Source organism: Mauremys mutica, chromosome 3 (genome assembly GCF_020497125.1).
Source record: "Mauremys mutica isolate MM-2020 ecotype Southern chromosome 3, ASM2049712v1, whole genome shotgun sequence".
NCBI lineage: Eukaryota > Metazoa > Chordata > Testudines > Geoemydidae > Mauremys > Mauremys mutica.
In genome coordinates, this window is record NC_059074.1 from 206,810,576 (window position 1) to 206,829,445 (window position 18,870).

Genomic DNA, 18,870 nt, shown 5'->3' on the forward strand with positions numbered 1-18,870 from the left:
GCACTCTGTCGCCCTCTAGGGGTAGCTAGTGCACATGAAGCCATTGATGGAGGCTTATACTCGAAAACATTCAAGACCTGTGTTCAGTCTTCACTGCTGACAATCCTAGGACCAGTTGGTTTGGTAGCTGGTTTGACTGCTCATATTGGCTGTGTAATGGGATGGATATTTGAAGTTGGACTCTGAAAGCTGTATTTATGAGAGCTGGTTGGGAATTTTTCGATGAAACATTGTTTTCCCGAGAAAACGGTAATTTGAATCTGATCCTTTTTTTTGCAGTTTCAGGGAATGTCTCATCTTCAAAAATTTTTGGAACCACAAGCTTCAAAATGATGTTTCAAGGTTGTTTTTTTATTTTTAAAGTTTCAGCTTTCTTGTCCAAAACCACTTTTTGTTTTTAAACTGATGTTAAATATAGTAAAAAAAATTAAAATTAAAATAACAGATGGTATGAAATGATTTCAATGAAACATTTTGATCTCAACTGAACTTTTTTTTTTATTTTTGGTTGATGAAAACCTGAGATTTCAACTTTTTCCTTCCAATTTAGGACAAGAGCATTTTTTTTTTAAACACAAAAATTTTCATGGGACAAGAAGCATTTCATGCCCAGCTCAAATACTTGGGCATTGAAGTTGCCTGATTTTCAAAAGTGCTGCGCCTCCCTAATCAAGTGGGCACAGCTGGGTGCTCAGCACTCTTTGCAAACCTTAGCTGTCTTTCCACCTGTCTATTCAGAATGAATTTAAATGTCTAGCTTCCCCTTAAGGTGCGTTTTTGGTTTTTTTTAACTAACTCGCACAGCTGTGGCAGGCCTGTATGTTGTAACTTTTACCGAGGTGCAAGAACAGTAGCTTATATAACCCTGCAGTTGGAAAGGACGGAAAAGTCTTGCAGATGGCAAAAACATAGTCTTCTCCCTTCCAAACATATGTTCTTGTTTTAATAAATCTTCACAGAAGCTAAACAGGTTGCAGTGCATTTTCTGTGCACAGTTTGCACAGGTAATGGATGCTTCATATAAAGAACTATTATTTTTCCTATTAAAAAAAATCCAAGCCCCAGTATAAATAACAGCAGCTTATTTTATTGAGTGTGAACCAATAAACCAGTGTTGTTAAATTATATAAATTATTTCTTCTATAGAATTTAAAGGGGTGAAATTAGGATAACTTTTTTTCAATCCTCAGGTGTTACTTTTCATGCCTTTGATCTAGACAGATGTCAGACAAAACCCTGCCCTCAGTTATTGCTGTGGCATTCCAATGAAATTAATTAATGTGGTAACTGGGGCTGTATGCATACAGCGGAGCTTATCCAAAGCCCATTCTGGTCAGTGGGTTTGACTTCAAAGAACTTTGGATCAGGTCCACAGAGAGCAGAACTTGGCCCGATCTGAACGCAGTCCTATAGCATGTATCATCTCCTTCATTCACTAGATCTGAAAAGAAAGGCAGTAAACAACACTAGAGCCGTAGGTTTTTAAAGCCAAAAGAGACCATTGCTTACACTAGTGGTGGAGGATTATAGGAACTGCCATCCTAGATCACAACCTGACATCTGGTCTCCAAGAGTGGGCAGTAATTAGAAACATGCAAGAAATCTGGAGTGGACACTTTTAGAAAAATTTGCCCATATGGGAAATTGCTTCCTATGTCCCCCCTCAATCACTGGTTGGCTTATGTAACATGAAAATTAATATATTTTATATAAATTTCTTCCATAAAAAGTTTTATTTGCACTAATGTGGATGGTCTCATCCCTAAAAGTATCAAATCCTTTCTAAAATCCTGCAAGGCTCTTGCTCTTTGTTATCCTGTGGCAATGAGTTGTGTGGGCTACATGTGAATTGTATAGAAAAGTATTTCTTTTTCACAGGTTTAAATCTGCTGCCTTTCAATTTGATTCAATTTCCCCTTGTTCTTGTTTCCTGAGAAGGTGACCGTAGTGCGTATGTAATGCATTATTTTGTGTGCCTCTACAGAGAAGCAGTATGGCCTATTGGATAGAGCACCGGATTCTGACTCAGGAACCTAAGTTCTATTTCTAGCTGTGTTATTGGCCTGTAGGGTGCCCTTGGACAAATCACTGCCCCCCCCGGTGCCTCAGTTTACCCATCTGTAAAATGAAAACTGCTATGTAAGAGGACAAGGAATTATTATTCATCTCCTTTCTAAACTAAACTTTCTCAGGGTTTTCAATCTGTTCTCCTGTGGCCATCTTTCCATCCAGCTAATCATTGTTGTTGCACCCCTCAGAACCCTTTCTGCATTGGCTGTCTCTTTCTCGAGATGGCAGACTGTAAAGAATAGCGGAGAGGTAACTTGCATGATGTTTGAAATGTAGGCTCGTGTATGGTGTCTCCTCATATTGCACTGACATTGTCTGTGGATCGTCTGATCAGAATACAGGGCTTGGTGTGCAGACCCTTACTCACAGAAATAGTCCAGGCACTATTCCCAAGGGTTCGAGCTACTCGCATGAGCCAGGGTTGCTCTTAGTCCTGTTATTTCTTCTGGAAAGAAGAATTTGAATTCAGTTGATGTGAAGCAGCTTTGCACGAGGATCCAGTGCGAAGCGGGGTGTGGGGAGGGATGAACCGGACTCCAGAGTAGCTAAAGAAAGGCTATTACTGAAAAACCCTGAGCTATGCTGGCTGGACCCCCCACCTGCCCTGTGGATCCAAGCATGATTGTACGGGCTGGTTATACCTCAATCCACCTGCAACCCCCCCATTGCACCCACAAAAGGAGCCCTACTCCATGGAACGTGGCAGCACAGGATACAGCAGCTACAGAACCCTCCTGGGCCACTGTCCTGATTCCTCTGTAGTGGAACAATGGCCATTCTGCTGTACTCTGTTCCTTCAGAGGCCAGTGGATTTACCCTTGCAGCAACAGCCAGTTATTAAAACGTGCATAATAATAATAATCTCTCTGGTACGAAAGAGACTTGCAATACGCCAGATATCCCGGGATCTTATCACTTGGCTTCCCATAGCCAAATCCACCATTGAATCCAGTGTGGGGTTGCGCCTTGGGGCAAATGGCAATTCGCCCTTATGACTTCGCAGCCTGCACACGTCTGTTTCCACCTCCCCTCCCCACCCCATATTTATTTTCAGCACATCTCTGACAGCAGCCGATATTTCTGGTACAAAACAGCATGACTATTGGTGTTTCCTATGACTGGTGGGTTTTTTTCTTATTTTGATGTAAAAAGAAGCTGTATAAATACAAAATTGGAAGCAGCAGTATAAATGTGAGTAGAATAACTGTTCCTAATCGCCTCTAGCCTTTTTTTTTTGTTCTGTTTTGTTGCCCATGTCTAACGCGCTTTATTTTTGTCCTAGTGTATTTTTCCAGTACTCAAAACTCTGCTTTTTTTTTTATCCTACCTAGAAATTTTTCAGTTACATCATTTGCACAAATATGTTGTTGTTAACGCTGAAAAACCTCTTTGCTTGCAGTTGTATATTTTATTTGGCTAAAAATGGGCTCATGTCTAATACATCACATGTCCTTTGGTGATACTATTTAAGCTAGAAATTCCAAAACTCACAAATACCGAATAGCCAAATGTTCCAAAGCTGTATTCCTATACTAAACATGTAATATATCTCCTCCTTCTCCAAACAGAAATAGATTTCTCTCTGATTTGTTTGATAAATTTGACCCAAGATTTCCATTTGGAGTTATTGGAGTTCCTACTGTTTTTCTGTGTGTTGGTGGGCCAACCCCTAATCACCCAAATCTCCCAAGGAGGTCATAAATTACAACGATGAGATGGAGCTTTGTATTCCTCCTGCGGCAGAATAAGGGGAATTCGCAGCAGCGTATTTTGACAGGCATGAATTTAATTCATTGTTTTATGACAGATGGGAAAAGTGTACATGCTCCTAGTAGAGATTTATGATCATTTGGGTCTGGAGGATTCTATAATTTGCAAGTAATGTGAAAACAGATGGATAGACAGACACCAAAGTGTAGGCTGACCTGTATATTCTCACCACTAGTTACAAATGGAATCCATATGCCTACAAGTTGCTTTCCGTGAGATCTTCATTAGCACAGACTTCCAGATTTCATAAAGCACAGCTCAGTTTTTGTTTCACGAGTAAGTTGCTGAAAGTCAAATGTCTGAAGCCTTAAAATAATAGTAAAGTGTTAATACAGAACCTTCTGAATATCAAATGTCATTAAGTTTGCATTCAAGTGGTACTAACATTAAAAATAACCACCTTTTCATTTTTAATCTGCTTTCATAATGGTAACTTCCATTTAGTTTTAGCCAAATGAATTAAAGAAGATTTTTTTGCTGTTTCATTCTTTTCATCTCAACTGACTTTTTTAACATCTGAATTTGCTCAGATACACGTATCATCTCTTGTTCTTTAATTTTTAAAAAAATCTAAGCGTGAGGTCTTTTTTTAGGGCTTGCTTGGTTTATTAAAAATTACTCATTTCTCTGATAAATAAAATAAGAATGATGGACTACAAAAATGTGTGCATTTATTTAAGATCTTCCAGATTTGACAGCTATTTATGCAGGCTGGTAAGAAAAGAAAGGAAGATGTGCTGTGTTTTGTATTGCTATTGACAGCCTAACACTTAGAACTTTAAAAATATATATTTAGGGAATAATAACCTAAATGATACAAAGTGGATACAATGTATATCTAATAGCGCTCTGCCAATAAAACCTCTGGTATACATTACTTTCGTGGAAAACTTCTATGGCTTAGTGCATGATTGTGCCTTCTCATATTAGGAATCTGTGACAATATGTTGCAATTTGCTTATGGAAAAGAAATATCTAAATAACAGAGTTAGTTTTCATAGTCCCAGACCTTAAACATGATTGTTTAGTTTTAGCAAAAATATCAGTAGTGGCATTTCAAAGAGACACAGAGAAAATACACTAAAGTTGCTTATAAATGTTAACTTGTTTTCTGTAATCTGGTAAAATGAATCTCACAATGAAGAATTTTTAAGCTGTGTTGATTAAAGCCATTAGATTTAATCCTGCATAAAGTGGAAAACTGCTTCACAACGCAGCCCAAACAATTCAGCATTAACCAAAGAGCAGCTGACTCTGCTTCAGACCTATTTACACATTTCATGGCATCTGTGTAATTTGCAGTTCAACAAAATCACCCTGAATTATGGTATAGATTGGTAGTTGGGCTTTTTAAAAATCCATTTTACAATAATAAAGTGCTCTCTGTCAGTAGCTCATGCAAGAGACAGATAAGCCAATATCTAGTCTTTGACCCACAGTTATATGTTTGTGCTGAACCATGAAACTTGTATCTTTATTTAGGGACAGATCCTGCCACCTTTGCTCAGCTCCCATAGTACCTGGTCCCATGAGGAGCAGACCCATTGACCGAAGTGGGGACACTCGCAAGGCAAGGTACTGCTTAATGTGAGCAACAGCAGTGGAATCAGATTCTTAGGAAACACTTAAGAAGCCAATTCTATTTAAATCCTCATTGCTGGCATCATGCCCACTCCTGAGAGTCCCTTTCATCATACTCCTCTTTGAACTGCAGTTATCTATTTGGAGCCTAATCCAGACGTCTTTATTTAGGCAGAATTCCATTTTCTTCAGTGACTGGTTAGCCAAAGTAAAGGTTCACGGTCAGATCCTTAGCTGGTGTGAAACTGGTACCAACCACTCCACTGAATTCACTAACTAAAATGGAACGGCACCGATTTCAGCCAGTTGAGAATCTGGCCCCAAGTAAGAAACATAGAAAAGTATTCAAAAGGAAGCTGGGTAGCCATCTGTCTTGCATAGCTTAGACACAACAAATCCTGCATCTTGGCAGGGGGTGAGACAAGATGACCCTTGCGGTCCCTCCTAACCCTATGGTTCTGGGATTCTATTTAAGAGCCTGAAACTATCAATTTAATCTTTGTGTTCCTAAGGATAACTCCATCCACGTATTCAGCATGCTGCCATTCCAAGTTTCCACAAATTGTTACCCTTTTTCCATAACACCTCCAAAACGTTGCACCCCCACAAGTTACCTTCACTTGTTGCTATTTATAGTGCCATTGCAGCTCCAGGCTCCAGGTCAGAGCGGGTCCCATTCTGCAGCATGTCATGCAGGAACCTAAGTAGAATTGGTTCAAAAACAGAATTTTCATCCTACAGGAACTTCCACTATTTAGGAAAAAATCATCCCAAATAGGACAAAATTTAAAAAAATCAGGGAATGGAAATGCTAAGAAAACCCTGATTTGGAAACATTGAAATGTTTTGTTTCAATAATATCAAATCACTTCATTTTGATAGTGTCACAACAGTTCACTTTGCTATGGTAAAAGCAATCTTTTGATTTCAAAACATATAATGCTAAAATGAATCTTATGGCACTGAAATGAATTGTTTTGACAATTTAGTCTAAAGAGGCCTTTTTATTTTTGACAAAACTGCATTTTCTGACCAAAAACTTCTGTCAAAAACTTTCACTAATTCCAGTTGTAACACAGTCCCTCCCCTGAACAGCATACATTTGAAATAGACAAGACAGAGGGGGAGCAGCTTAACCACATTCTCACAGCAGAGGTAGGAATAGAACTTAGCTGTCCAGAGCCCCACTTCCGTGTCCTTACCACTCAGTGCAACAGGCTAAAGAAGGAGCATGGCCATCGAGTGAGTAGGGCAAACACCAATTTCCACCACTTATTTCTGTCTTGTGCTGGTCTGTTCAGGCTTTTGAGTGTCACATTGATGGATCTGGCTTCTTCCTGTCCTTGTTTCCGGCTGGTGTGCATGTTATCACTTGATGTGGAAGTCCAGTTGGTGGCAGCCTTCAAGTGTGTCCATCATCTTATCACCAGGCTTTAGGGTGGCTTCCTCTTTAGAATTTTTGATGTTGCAAAAGACTTTTTCCAGTGAACGCTAAAGATCTTTCAGAGGCACTTATTTTGGACTGAGTTGCTCTTATCCGTTTCTGCTGTAGATTTCCATCGCTCTGCTCCACAAAGGAGGACAGACGTGACAGTTGGTGTTGAATTGATATTTTTGTGTCCGTGCTAATCATGCCACTCTTGCAAAACTTCTCAAGTCTGTGAAAGTTTTTTTTACTGCTTTTTGATACTCATTGCTTGACCTGCCATGACTTAGTCCGCAGTGAGTTTGCTGCACACGTTACAGAGTGCATGATGTGGCCTCATAGATCGTGTATTGGCCTGAAATAAATTTGTGCGACTTAAGTATTTGCTCTTCTTCTTTTGCCAGCTTTCTCTGAACACAGTCTATTACATCCAGGCCTGTTTTTAAGCCTGCACCATTTAGTACTGTTAGCTCTTTCTATGAAATACAGACCAGGTTCAAGTTGCATCACATCTCAGATCAGTCCCTCATAGTCTCTAAATCTATCAGTTGCTGTAGACCTGTAAGTATACATCTTCAGTAGCGCTCTCCAGGTGTCTTTCCCCACCCCAACGTCTTGCTACTTCCAGCATCACTCTCTCCTAGGAGCTGCAGCAACTCCTACTCCACACATTTGTAAGCCATGCAATTCATAGAATCATAAAATATCAGGGTTGCAAGAGACCTCAGGAGATCATCTAGTTCAACCCCCTGCTTAAAGCAGGATCAATCCCCAACTAAATCATCCCAGTCAGGGATTTGTCAAACCTGACCTTAAAAACCTCTAAGGAAGGAGATTCCACCACCTCCCTAGGTAACCCAGTCCAGTGCTTCACCACCCTCCTAGTGAAAAAGTTTTTCCTAATAGCCAACCTAAACCTCCCCCACTGCAACTTGAGACCATTGCTCCTTGTTCTGTCATCAGGTACCACTGAGAACAGTCTAGATCCATCCTCTTTGGAACCCCCTTCAGGTAGTTGAAAGCAGCTATCAAATCCGTCCTCATTCTTCTCTTCTGCAGACTAAATAATCCCAGTTCCCTCAGCCTCTCCTCATAAGTCATGTTCTCCAGCCCCCTAATCATTTTTGTTACCCTCCACTGGACTCTTTCCAATTTTTCCACATCCTTCTTGTAGTGTGGGGCCCAAAACTGGACACAGTACTCCAGTTGAGGCCTCACCAATGTCGAATAGAGGGGAATGATCACATCCCTCGATCTGCTGGCAATGCCCCTACTTATACAGCCCAAAATTGAGGGTTCCTGGATTTTCTTCCAATGGTTACCACTTGCCACCTCCTTTTTGCCTTTGGCCTTGGGAGGCTGTTCAGATCAGATTGACAATGAGGTCTTGTGCACAAACCCTTGTCACACAATGTCTTAGGGTAGTTTCTATAACCAAGGTTAAAATGGTAGCACTTTGTATAAAGGACCAGACACCCCTTAACCCTCGTGCAAATCTTCCCAGGGAGGAAATCCATAATGACCCTCCTCTCCTGCCCATTGTTCTGGCAGAGCAGGAAGGGTTTGCTGTCTTAGCAACCAGAGCATCAAAAGATGGAATTCTAGCAGTACTTCAGGGAGTCATTGGCTGAGCCAATCACAAAAGTATCCCAGAGCGTGCTGATCCTAATACCCCCACATTCACAGTCCTGTGCCAACCACCATAAATGACATGCACACTCACATATGGTTTCATAGGGTTGCTGGTGAGCTTCAAAAAAACCCAAAACATTTTCCTCTGTAGTAGGATGGAATCTCCAGTCCCAAAATACTCGTTGGCGTGCTGCATGGCTCCACCAAAGGAGGACTTGGGCTTCAGGAGTCCATCATGAATATCAATACCATCACAGCCTAAGCAGTCACAGCCAAAGGATGTGCAGGCACCATAGATTGCAGAATCGAAGTACTCATCGCCACAGTGCTCTGCTGCATCCCAAAACAGCACTTGCAAAAGACAAGGAAATTGAAGCAAGAGATGGAAAGGTGGTCACTCAAACATGTTATAACCATGAACCAGTTAAATCAGCAATAGTCTGAACAAACATAACACTCCAAATGGCAGGTATGTAGCGACAGCCCCTGAGTAACTGTGCACACCCAACGCTATGTACACATGCACATAGGAACTGGAATGCGGCGTTCAGGGCGCAGGAATCAGGAAATGAGCCACAGGGAGTAGGAAGGCATCACACGCACCGGTCATCACAGACTTCAGGAGCTGGGGCTTTAAGAAAAATACCAGATACCACAAGCCTTGTGATGAAATCATGACAGTTGGCAACAGGGACAGCTGGCCTCATGTAGGTCCCCTAAAAAATCTGGTCCTAGATTTTGAAAAAACTTATCTGCTGGGAAAGATCTTTTTAAAACATTCTTTCCCATCAAGAGTTCTCAGCCAAGAGCTGTGGTTAAGTAGAAGGCTGAAAAAGATATACCAAAACCAGCGAACACCAATATGTGCCCTTGGAACCAACAAGTTAATGAATAGGTCAAAAACCCAGTTAGCAATAAATACAGAAAAACCCTCGTATGGAAACTTCACATTCTCTGGCTTGATTCAAAGCCCACTGAAGTTAGCACAGATTCCCATTGACTTCAATGGGCTTTGGATCAGGTCCTTGGTTTTCATTTTCTGTGACTGTGGGGGAAAATCTGTTTTGTGCTACATAAATACTATATTATTTCAATATTGAAAGGAATGGCTTAGAATTTCCTGGCTTTTGCTGTTTTTTGAGTTCTGGAAGAAATTTCACACTAAACCACCCTTCTATATAGCTAGGGAATACAAGAAGTCTCTAAGCTGTGGATGGCTCTTTACTGTCTCGCTCCTATATACTCCAGTAAGTGAGGTTTGCAGACTTATTTTTAAAATTTGGACATTTTTTTAAGCCAGAGTGTTAAGGTTAAATATTTCCTTTTTTACCTGGGGTGAGAGAGTAGAAAAAACGGTGGAAAAACCCAGCCATCTGCCTTTCTGAAAGAGGACGCAAGTAAACACACCAAACCCTTCACAGCCATTGCATTCTGTAGCCTGAACTGGTATTTAAACAATTTTCTAAACAAATCTAAAAAAGAAAGTAAAGATGCCATTTCGAGATGTGTGAGTATGTACTTAGACGCTTATTAAAGGATAGGATTCATCTGAATGGACTCTGGGGCTAGTACCAATAACATATTAAATGTTTCATAATGTGTGGTGTTTAGTTGGTTCACCATAAAGATCTTTATGGTCTACTGATTTAATACACAATATTGTGTGTGTAGAAAGAGTCTGGGAAAACTATGGAAAATGCGGTTAGTGAATTAACCCCGGAGCTGTTTATCAAAGCTAAATATCATTCCGGTTGCATTTTTGCTATTGTCTAAGTATTTAAATAACTGTGGTTTTTGACTAAAAAAAAATCATCATAAAAATAAGATTTTTACTGACCAGTAGATATAGTAAATGAATATTTGACTCACCAGGACTGAGAGAATGTTTTCCCCTATAAGTTTTTTCCTTATCATTATATTAAAAAATCACATGCTTGTTATATTGTATTTTTTATTGACTGTTTAGAATTCTAGAACTTTCCTAACAGCACAACCCTATGGACCACCTAACTGTGAAAGAGAAACGTGGGAGTCATTAATTTATTATTCTAAGAGACAGTACTAATACTAGACCATTATGTAGCCATTTTATACTAACACAGCTCTTTTAAAATCCTTTTGTATCTGGTTATATAGAACAAAAACATTATAGGGCTACCGAAAAATGACAGAGGACAGTATTTTTCTTTTTCTATGAACTAACAGCTGGTCAAAAAAATTGTCCACATTTTTTAATATAAAATTACCTCTCGTTTCCTCCTAAATGAGAGATTTCTATCTTGTTCCTAATCTTCCAGTCTTGGGGGGGGGGAGGGTGGAACTGTAAAATGTTCACTTTTAGGGATTTTTTGCTTAAAACAAGTGGGAAAAAATGTCATTTTCATTTATTTTTTATTTTTCCATGGTAAATACTTACTATTTTCCAACTCCCTATGTTGAAAAAGCAAATAAATGCAATGCTTCTCCATGTTTCTTAAAATGAACCTCTAAAGAGCCTCTATTTTTATGTCAAATTCACTTCACATACTGTATATATTCTGTGAAATATGAGCTCCAGCTGATTAGCTTAAAACAGATCCTGCTTCTGCTTAAATATTTCCATTTACATTTAGAGTTCTTTGTATTAGCTATTGAGGTATATGGCTGAGAAGCGGCACACAATTCAGGTGTCAAACATCAACATATATGTTAAAACTACGTACACTCAGTAAACCCTGAAAGCTACGGGGCTAGGTTTGTCACTGCTCTAAATTACAGGGATGCCAGTTTTACACTAGTTGAGGATCTGGTCCAGATGAGATTGTGAACATGGGGTGCTTATATATTCTGCCCACCTTGCTAATTATTAGACTGGAAGTTAAGAATCCATATCTAGTAACATCTGCCTGAAGTGAGAGAGAGACTCCCGCATGCTTAAAGCAAATCTTATTTTTGTTCTCTTGTGATCACTTACCTCCACTTTTCTTTAAGGCATTAAATGGCAAATGTGCTCCTTCATAATTCCATCATCTGAATCTTTCAAACTTAATTCAGTCTTTTTTTTTTTTTTAGAAATATGCTTGATGTCACCTAATTGAAAAAAGAAACAGCATAAGAAAACTATTGGCCCCCTCTAAATCATAAAGAAATCCTGATTTATAAAGGAGCCTTTCCTTTCTTTCTAAGTGCCTGGACCTCACCGTACACCTGCTCTGAGTATCAGTTCACATCTTTGTTTATAGCTCGAATATTTAAAGCAAGGCACACTAGATTCAGCTTGCCCCTGGTGAAATAGTGACAAGCCGATGGAAGCTTCAGACTGTACAAGGCACTAAGGAAGCAAATTGCGAGGAAAGAGACAAGGTTTCTGTGGTTTTCAAACCCAGCTCCTCACCGAGTTTCTAACGTCTGGGGTTTATGGGTTTTCAGAATTGTAAGGCTTGGGAGGGTTCTTCCACAAAACTATAATTAAGTGAACACATGTTTATTGAGGTCTTGAGGATTCTGCTATTTCTTCAGGCAGCTTTTCAACCTTGCAAGCTCCATATATTGTGAACTCCGTTTTACTACCTGAAATACAGCATTTTGATTACCAATCCCCCTCCCACTCCCCCCCCCCCAAAAGACAGATCACATTTTTTTAAAAGTATCAAACACTTAAAACTACGAAGACACCTTTCTGTAGGCTGAATTTTTTTTTTATTGCTCTTTGCAGATGATATTTATAACTCAGCCATATGTGGTTATAAAGATTTATTATGAGTCGGTGGAATGAGTCCTGTTAATGTGTACAGTAAACGTCCAAGTTTTTGACTTTGTAAGCCTTGGAGATTTCTAATAATATTGAAGCCATTTTGATAGAAAGCCAAGCAGTGTCCAGCTGGAACAGTGCCTTGTATTGACAAAGGAGTTAGCTATGTGTTTAAGTCTATAGACGCAGCGTATGTGGTTTTGTTGAAAACTTTGGAAGGCAAAGCAGCTTTTTTTCCCCTCTCCCGTCCCATCTGAGCCACTCTGAGCAGTTATGAAACATAATAATTGAAAGATCAAAACGCAAATTTAACAGTGGGCAAAGATTGACTGGCCGAAAGGTCGACAACGTTAGCAGAGTGCTGGCCAGCCAAGCCCACTCACCCAGAGGTGAGACGGTGGCCAAAACGTCGCAGCAGTTGTGTGTGTGCAACTGGGAAAGCTTTTGTGAGGTTCCCAGACTCAAGCGAGTTTAAAACTTTTGGATAAGTTCTCAAACTTCATGTGCAAAAGAAATTCTACCCTGTTTTTTTTTCCCAGGTGAAATTGCACTACACAGAATAGGGTAATAGCACAGCTAAGAAAGATGGAAAGTGACCGGTTTACTCAAGACCCTCCCACACACCCCAAAAAAGAGAGAACCTGGTCCAAGTCCATGAAGCTACATCAACATATACTAGCTGAGGAGCTGGCTTGTTGTACGTAGATGGACGTAGGATCATAGGGTGAGACGGAACCTCTAGGGTCATCTAGCCTAACCCTGTAGTTTAGATTGCTCTGTGGGTTTGGTGGTAGATCCACTCACTGGTCTCTCACCTTCCTTGGTGTTGCTCTGTTGGCTTCAGTGGAATTAATCCTGATTAATGAGAGAAGAATTTGACTTTCTTTCTGTGCCTGACTTCTTTTTCGGACTGTGTTTCCCCCCATCCCGCACCTCTCCCTCTGTCCTCAAGCCTGTCTCCCTTCTCCATCTCGGACCCCCTTCATTGCGCCGAGGTCCAGAGATGTCATTCTGAATTCAGCAGTCAGACTGACCGAATCAGACCCTAGGTATCTAGACAGACTTATGTGTAGTGCTGGGGAGGAGCCGGTGGGCGTGGTACATGTAGGTACCAATCACATAGGGAAGGGTAGGAGAGATGTCCTGGAAGCCAAATTTAGGCTGCTAGGGAAGAGACTGAAATCCAGGACCTCTATGGTGGCATTTTCAGAAATGCTCCCAGTTCCACGCGCAGGGCCAGGTAGGCAGGCAGAGCTTCAGAGTCTCAATGCGTGGATGAGATGATGGTGTAGAGAGGAGGGGTTCACGTTCATTAGGAACTGGGGAAACTTCTGGGATGGGAGGAGCCTATACAGGAGAGATGGGCTCCACCTAAACCAAAGTGGAACCAGACTGCTGGCACTAAACATTAAAAAGGTTGTAGAGCAGTTTTTAAACTAGGAGATGGGGGAAAGCCGACTGCTGCAGAGGAGCATGTGGATCGGACACAGACTTCTCTTAGGGGAGAGTCTGATGATAGAGAATCTCCAGGTTATAGTCAGGAGCAGAGGATGGAAGAGGATAATGTAAGGGCCGGATCAGATGATAAACAGTCACATAAAAAAGAATCTGGCACATCAGAAAAGGGCAGACAAATAAACAGGGACAAGTTTTTAAAGTGCTTGTACACAAATGCTAGAAGTCTAAATAATAAGATGGGTGAACTAGAGTGCCTTGTGATAAAGGAGGATATAGATATAATAGGCATCACAGAAACCTGGTGGACTGAGAGCAATCAATGGGACACAATCATTCCGGGGTACAAAATCTATCGGAAGGACAGAACAGGTTGGGCAGGGGGAGGAGTGGCACTATATGTGAAAGAAAGTGTAGATTCAAATGAAGTAAAAATCTTAAGCGAATCCACATGTTCCATAGAATCTCTATGGATAGAAATTTCAAGCTCTAATAAAAATATAACATTAGGGATCTATTATCGACCACCTGACCAGGACAGTAATAGTGATGATGAAATGCTAAGGGAAATTAGAGAGGCTATCAAAATTAAGAACCCAATAAGAGTGGGGGATTTCAATTATCCCCATATTGACTGGGAACATTTCACTTCAGGACGAAATGCAGAGATAAAATTTCTCGATACTTTAAATGACTGCTTCATGGAGCAGCTGGTACGGGAACCCACAAGGGGAGAGGCAACTCTAGATTTAATCCTGAGTGGAGCGCAGGAGCTGGTCCAAGAACTAACTATAGCAGGACCGCTTGGAAATAGTGACCATAATACAATAGCATTCAGCATCCCTGTGGTGGGAAGAACACCTCAACACCCCAACACTGTGGCATTTAATTTCAAAAGGGGGAACTATACAAAAATGAAGGGGTTAGTTAAACAAAAGTTAAAAGTTAAAAGGTACAGTGACTAAAGTTGCAGGGGCCCTTTTTAAAGACATCATAATAGAGGCCCAACTTCAATGTATACCCCAAATTAAAAAACACAGTAAAAGAACTAATAAAGAGCCACCGTGGCTTAACAACCATGTAAAAGAAGCAGTGAGCGATAAAAAGACTTCCTTTAAAAAGTGGAAGTCAAATCCTAGTGAGGCAAATAGAAAGGAGCACAAACACTGCCAACTTAAGTACAAAAGTGTAATAAGAAAAGCCAAAGAGGAGTTTGAAGAACGGCTAGCCAAAAACTCCAAAGGTAATAACAAAATGTTTTTTAAGTACATCAGAAGCAGGAAGCCTGCTAAACAACCAGTGGTGCCCCTTGACGATCGAGATACAAAAGGAGCGCTTAAAGACGATAAAGTCATTGCGGAGAAACTAAATGGATTCTTTGCTTCAGTCTTCACGGCTGAGGATGTGAGGGAGATTCCCAAACCTGAGCTGGCTTTTGTAGGTGACAAATCTGAGGAACTGTCACAGATTGAAGTGTCACTAGAGGAGGTTTTGGAATTAATTGATAAACTCAACATTAACAAGTCACCAGGACCAAATGGCATTCACCCAAGAGTTCTGAAAGAACTCAAATGTGAAGTTGCGGAACTATTAACTAAGGTTTGTAACCTGTCCTTTAAATCGGCTTCAGTACCCAATGACTGGAAGTTAGCTAATGTAACACCAATATTTAAAAAGGGCTCTAGAGGTGATCCCGGCAATTACAGACCGGTAAGTCTAACATCGGTACCGGGCAAATTAGTTGAAACAATAGTTAAGAATAAAATTGTCAGACACATAGAAAAATATAAACTGTTGAGCAATGGTCAACATGGTTTCTGTAAAGGGAAATCATGTCTTACTAATCTATTAGAGTTCTTTGAAGGGGTCAACGAACATGTGGACAAGGGGGATCCGGTGGACATAGTGTACTTAGATTTCCAGAAAGCCTTTGACAAGGTCCCCCACCAAAGGCTCTTACGTAAATTAAGCTGTCATTGGATAAAAGGGAAGGTCCTTTCATGGATTGAGAACTGGTTAAAAGATAGGGAACAAAGGGTAGGAATTAATGGTAAATTCTCAGAATGGAGAGGGGTAACTAGTGGTGTTCCCCAAGGGTCAGTCCTCGGACCAATCCTATTCAATTTATTCATAAATGATCTGGAGAAAGGGGTAAACAGTGAGGTGGCAAAGTTTGCAGATGATACTAAACTACTCAAGATAGTTAAGACCAAAGCAGATTGTGAAGAACTTCAAAAAGATCTCACAAAACTAAGTGATTGGGCAACAAAATGGCAAATGAAATTTAATGTGGATAAATGTAAAGTAATGCACATTGGAAAAAATAACCCCAACTATACATACAATATGATGGGGGCTAATTTAGCTACAACGAGTCAGGAAAAAGATCTTAGAGTCATCGTGGATAGTTCTCTGAAGATGTCCACGCAGTGTGCAGAGGCGGTCAAAAAAGCAAACAGGATGTTAGGAATCATTAAAAAGGAGATAGAGAATAAGACTGAGAACATAGTATTGCCCTTATATAAATCCATGGTACGCCCACATCTCGAATACTGTATACAGATGTGGTCTCCTGTCCTCAAAAAAGAAATTCTAGCACTAGAAAAGGTTCAGAAAAGGGCAACTAAAATGATTAGGGGTTTGGAGAGGGTCCCATACGAGGAAAGATTAAAGAGGCTAGAACTTTTCAGCTTGGAAAAGAGGAGACTAAGGGGGGACATGATAGAGGTATATAAAATCATGAGTGATGTGGAGAAAGTGGATAAGGAAAAGTTATTTACCTATTCCCATAATACAAGAACTAGGGGTCACCAAATGAAATTAATAGGCAGCAGGTTTAAAACAAATAAAAGGAAGTTCTTCTTCACGCAGCGCACAGTCAACTTGTGGAACTCCTTACCTGAGGAGGTTGTGAAGGCTAGGACTATAACAATGTTTAAAAGGGAACTGGATAAATTCATGGTGGCTAAGTCCATAAATGGCTATTAGCCAGGATGGGTAAGAATGGAGTCCCTAGCCTCTGTTCGTCAGAGGATGGAGATGGATGGCAGGAGAGAGATCACTTGATCATTGCCTGTTAGATTCACTCCCTCTGGGGCACCTGGCATTGGCCACTGTCGGTAGACAGATACTGGGCTAGATGGACCTTTGGTCTGACCCGGTACGGCCATTCTTATGTTCTTATGTCCCCAGTAGCTCCTTCTCACTTACGCTGGTGTAAATCAGGATTAACTCCACTTGACATCAATCAAGCTACACTGGTGTCAGAACCATATTAAGAGGAGACTCAGCCCGATCTTTGGCCTCTTTTTCTAGCTGCTTTGCACGGCTCAGGCCACAGCAGCTGGGAATGCTGCATACTAGGGCAGCTAGAGTTTCCTTTGGTGTGGAGGAATCTCCAGGTGCTGTAAAACTGGCACAGCTGGCTCCATGCCACCATCTGCCAGCCTCCCGGTGTAGGGGGCAGGAAGGGTGTAGCCAGAGAACCTGGCAGCCCAGTGAGCCTAGACCAGTAGAAAGTCCCTAGAGGACTATGGCTGATATAACTTATAGTAACCCTGGGGCTGCTCTGAGTTGCACCTTTACGCCAAAAGAGGCCCCTGGCTGCTTCCAGATCAGGAAGAAGATCGGTGGTTTTGAGCCATTATTCTCTCCCTTTTTGTCCTGCATAGACTAGCTCAGCCCAAGCCAATGATCACAGGGCTCTGTGTCTTTCAGTTATTGACTCTCTCTTTTTCCCAGCCACTGCCCCCTCCCTCTCTCTTGTCTACCCCCTTATCTCTCATCTGGGACCCTTTATTACCGGCTCTAACCGTACCACATTTGCTGCCACAGCTGGTCATGTCCCCCGTCTCTCTCGTCCTCCCCAATCTATTTCTAAGGAGCCCGTCACAGTAGTCCAGGCACCAATGGCTCCCTAGTGACAATACTCGCCAAGTTTACGTCCCTGGACTGGTTCCCTGCGGGAGGAAGGCCGGCTCAGTGGTGAGGGCACTACCTGGGACTCCAAAGAACAGAATTCAATACTTTTGCTCCAGCAGGGACTTCTTGTGTGACCTTCGACAAGTCACTTGGGCTCTCTGTGCCTCAGTTCCCCAGCTGGGGACAATCGCACTGCCCTGCCTGACGGGCTGTTGTCAGGTGGTAATGGGCTACCTCCACTAGCCCAAGAGGCTTGAAGGAATCACTGTGATTTGGCTAAATGAACTAACTTGACAAAAAAATGATATCTGGAATTCCCTAAACTTGGATCCCATCTCAGCTTACCAGATTGGGTTTTAAAAGGATGTTTAAAACAATACACAACCCATTTAAAATAATACACAACCCATCCATTTAGCTAGCAATTTACCTTCCATTTTTTCCCCAACCATGAGTCCAATAAATGCAAAACCCAGGCTGATACGTGCTATTTTTTAATGGCAAAGCAGGCGTGTGACTTAAATACTTGAAAATTACAAAACTAGACCACATTCGGTTAAGCACAGCGAGATCTCAAAGCCCAAGCCAAGATCCGAATTAAAGTTTAAAATGCTGAAGAGAGAATACCAAAGAATTAAAAGAAAAGCATTTCAGCTTTAGTAGGAAAAATTTCTGTATTCTATTTTACAGCCAACCATCACTTTCATGAAATGAATTATGCTGTCTGTTATTGGCATGTTTTTCAAGTTAAATAAAAGCTGGTTTTGCCTGAGAGGCACTAGTGAAACTTGTATAATGAACCACTAAGTTAGCTTTCCTGAAGTAGTTCCCTACAAAGATAGGTGGGTTGGTTTTGTACACACCAACCATTTCATTTTCAATGACGTGTATTGAAACTTTGTAAAAAGGGGGAGTCGGGATGGGGTCGGTTTGGTTTTTTTATTGGTAATTTTTTGTAGCTCCTTCAAAGAGGGCAACCATCTTTGATTGCATTATTTTAACAATGAGTAAAGAAAACCTGCCTGGGGTTGAATGCCTTAGGGGGTGTCTGCTCTTTAGTGTTCACCTCTGCTTCTACATATTGTCCCCAACCCCACCATCCACACACACAACCCTCAAGCACATGCGTATTGTTCCTTGAACCCATACTCACTTGCACAGCTGGCCGTGTGGGTTAAAGCCAGAGCTGTGGTTTAGTTCAGGCTAGAACCTGCCCATTTTGCAGTGAAGACACTGGCAAGATCACTCAAGTGGCTGACAGTCCTCCAATGTCTTTCCCACAATT

At 41.1% G+C, this 18,870-nt stretch overlaps 1 long non-coding RNA gene across 1 annotated transcript; it reads right to left on the bottom strand.

The window, feature by feature from the left end:
- Positions 1-4,020: 4,020 nt before the first annotated feature.
- On the bottom strand, positions 4,021-10,432 carry LOC123365970. The gene is made up of 3 exons (XR_006577860.1): positions 10,349-10,432; positions 6,036-6,121; positions 4,021-4,146 (listed from the first exon to the last, which is right to left on the bottom strand). It is a non-coding gene; the product is annotated as an uncharacterized LOC123365970 (long non-coding RNA).
- Positions 10,433-18,870: the final 8,438 nt, after the last annotated feature.